The 3,498-nt window shown below is 36.4% G+C and overlaps 1 long non-coding RNA gene across 1 annotated transcript; it reads left to right on the forward strand.

Annotated features, from left to right (window-relative positions):
• Window positions 1-248: 248 nt before the first annotated feature.
• Window positions 249-1,097, forward strand: LOC127535067 (uncharacterized). Its single transcript, XR_007943715.1, has 2 exons — window positions 249-624; window positions 784-1,097. It is a non-coding gene; the product is annotated as an uncharacterized LOC127535067 (long non-coding RNA).
• The last annotated feature ends 2,401 nt before the right edge of the window (window positions 1,098-3,498 follow it).

Consider the following 3,498-nt stretch of genomic DNA (forward strand, 5'->3'; position numbering starts at 1 on the left):
AAAAACACCAGGGGGTGGGGGAGCGGTGCCCGAGCGCCCTCTATTGGCCAGGCACCACTGCATATATATATATATATATATATATATATATATACATATATATATATGTATGGCATGCCTATGGCATGCCGTTTAGGAAATTATATGATTATGTTGATTATGTTTCGTATCAGTAATACAAGTCTAAAAAACTGATTCAAATGATCAAGTTAACACAATGAAGTAAAGAGTACTGGTAATCTGCAGCTATTTTCATAATTTCAAGGTAAAATTCTGATGTGTGATTTTCTAGCTTTGCAGATGTGGAAATCCAATGCACTGATTTCTTATACACAGATGCTTTTGGTGTTTTTTGTTGTAAAATAAAACAAGGCATTTATCACTGTTGGAAATTATTACAGGTATTATTTGTAACACTTTCTAACATTGTATGGACAAAGCAATAAATCAGTTAATGGATAAAATCATTTGTATTACAGATGCTATCAACAGCATGTCTTGTTCATTTTATTTAGTTGTCGGCCTTGGATGATGAGGTCCAGTTACCAGGAGCACTAGTCCGCAGCTTACTGGTTCCGTCCTGCAGCTCCTCCACGCCGTCCTCCTCTCTACAGACCAAATCAAGTAAGATCTGTTTAGACTATGCAGACATCAACATGATCAGTATGTTATCTTTTGACCCATCTTAAAATCACAAAATAGAACATTTACTTTAAGTTAACTGTGTTTATGAAAATAGAAAATAATTACTGACAACTAGTACTTTTTGGTGCTTTTATGCAGGAAAAGGGAACCAGGAAGCTGCTGTGGATCCTCTGCAGTATCTGGAGAGGTCAGAGGAACGGTTCTTGGAACAGATCGGAAGACACCAAGACGTGACCTCTGCCATGCTCCAGAACATCCAGAAGATGAATGAAAACCTTGGTTGCACTGATGGGACGCATGGTGTCGGTGCTGGAGCAACTGTCCCAGAATTAAACTGCATTGTTGACTATTGGCTTTTCTAGAAAATAAATCTTTTTTAGTACTTCACCTGTTTTGTATTTTACCCATGCACTTTGGGTGAATAAACAGAAATTTGTGATGAGAGATGCAAATTTTGTCTATAATCTACAGAGACTTTATTCAGTGTTCAGTGCACACTTTTGTTACACACATTTTGACAGATAAGCAGTTGTGCTTTTCAAGCAGATTTTAGTCAGAAACATCAGTAGCATATGTTTTTTTTTTTTACTGTTACACCAATCTAGGTAGATAAACTGCACTACTGCAGCAGACATATTATTGAAATGCGCTTCTATTATGTGTCTACATACACTGCTCACAAATAGTTATTCAACTTTTGGGTGAAATTGATGGAAAATATAAAAAGTGCATGCTGTAGTGATATATCATAAAAGTAGGGTATTTAACTAGAAACATGCAATAGTGATTTCCTCATCTCAAAAAAATTTATTGAATCAAAAGCTAACAACAGTGGAGGGTATGTCACGATAAAAATGTCTCAGTTTGGACAGAACAGCAGCCTTCAGCTGAAATCCAGTACAATTGTGTCCCACCAGTGGCGTGATCATGGATGTGTCCAGGCAGCAGCTGACCTCTGCCTCGTAATTAGCCTTAAGACCAGCTATAAAGATAAACATAGATATTATCATTATCATCAACATATGGTGCATGTGTTTAACCTTTAAGCTATGTAGGGATGCAAATGTAGTCGAAGCTAAGTAGCTAAGCTAATGCTAACACGTTCAGTGTTCAGAATCAAAACATCTCTAAAAATTACCTGTTTTCTCAAATGTAGTCGCCGTTCCCTGTGACAACCATGAAGACAGATAGATAATCACAGAAGAGCTCATCTGAAGAGCAAATGTCCAATAAGGTTCCTGTTTTTGTTTGCCATGTCCTTCCAGGGCTCAGTAGGAAAAAGTCTGAATATATGGAATGAAACTTTGAATAGATGGAATGAAAATCTGAACAGTCTATATTCCGACTTTCATGATATATATATCAACTTTCATGATATATATATCTCAACTTTCATTATATATATATATATCAACTTTCATTATATATATATATCGACTTTCATTATATATATATATCGACTTTCATTATATATATATCAAGTTTCATTATATATATATCGACTTTCATTATATATATATATATCAAGTTTCATTATATATATATCAAGTTTCATTATATATATATCAAGTTTCATTATATATATATCGACTTTCATTATATATATATATCAACTTGCCATAATATATATATATATATATATATATATATATATAGTTTTATATAGAAATATGTGTTCATTAGTCAGTTTGAAATACGTTCTGAGTGGCATGAAAAGTCCTCCGCTTGGATTCGCAACGCTTTTACATAAAAAATATTCCTTTGAAATACGTTCTGAGTGGCATGAAAAGTCCTCCGCTTGAAATACATTGGTTTGAATTTCGTTGTGAGCAACACGTAAAACATGAAAAATCGTGTTGGTGCGCACGTAACCATAAATTAATTTACGTGACAGTTTCACGAATCCTTGTGAGACCGGGTTGGACGTAATGCAACGCTGTGGAAGAGGGAGCGTCACTCAGTTTTCGGCACACCATAAAAACAACCAACCACACACACACTGCTGGGTAGGATGGCTCGCGTCCCTTCACTTATCTGGGAATCTACGTTGTATCAATCCTCCTCGGCGTCCGTCGCTCACTTCAGCCCTCAGTTCCTGCCTCCGTACAGCCACGACCCGACTCAGTCCGCCTCCGTCCTCTCCCCTCGAACCAGCGCTGCTTACTGCATGTAGCGTGGAGTTTCTTTGGCTCGATCCACTCTCGTGTCGCTCCACTTTGTTCCCCGTCTGTCCCCAGTTCTTCTCACGGTCGCCCTGTTACTCCTCTGCTTTCTTTTCCCCCTGTGCCCTCCTTTCTTGCACGTGTCCCTCTTTTCCTCATCAGCTCTGTCCAATCAATGGCAGTCTTCACTAATCAGTGCCAGCTGTATTCACTAATTACAACTCACAACAAAGAAAGATCAGTCCACCCAGTAAACATGCACACTCAATAAACCCATGCAACTACAAAATAGAAACCTAACAAAATGACCACTGCAAACAAAACCATGCAACTATAAAATAAAAACTAAACAATTAAAATAACCACTCCAAACCATGCAACTAAAATACAAACTCAAAAACAAAAATACAACTGGTACTGTGACATACATATATATATATATATATATATATACACATATGTGTGTGTGTATACACACACACACACACACACACATATGTGTATATATATATATATATATATATATATATATATATATATATATATATATACACACATAATTTTTGCAACGGACTGATATTGTTTATGTTTCAATGTTTACTGTTCAATTGTTCAGTTTGTGATTTACCTAATGTCAGTGACCATGCCATGTTTACTTAGCTCACCTTTGACTGGCTGAGAGTCAGCAGTA

The sequence above is a fragment of the Acanthochromis polyacanthus genome, chromosome 8 (assembly GCF_021347895.1).
Source record: "Acanthochromis polyacanthus isolate Apoly-LR-REF ecotype Palm Island chromosome 8, KAUST_Apoly_ChrSc, whole genome shotgun sequence".
NCBI lineage: Eukaryota > Metazoa > Chordata > Actinopteri > Pomacentridae > Acanthochromis > Acanthochromis polyacanthus.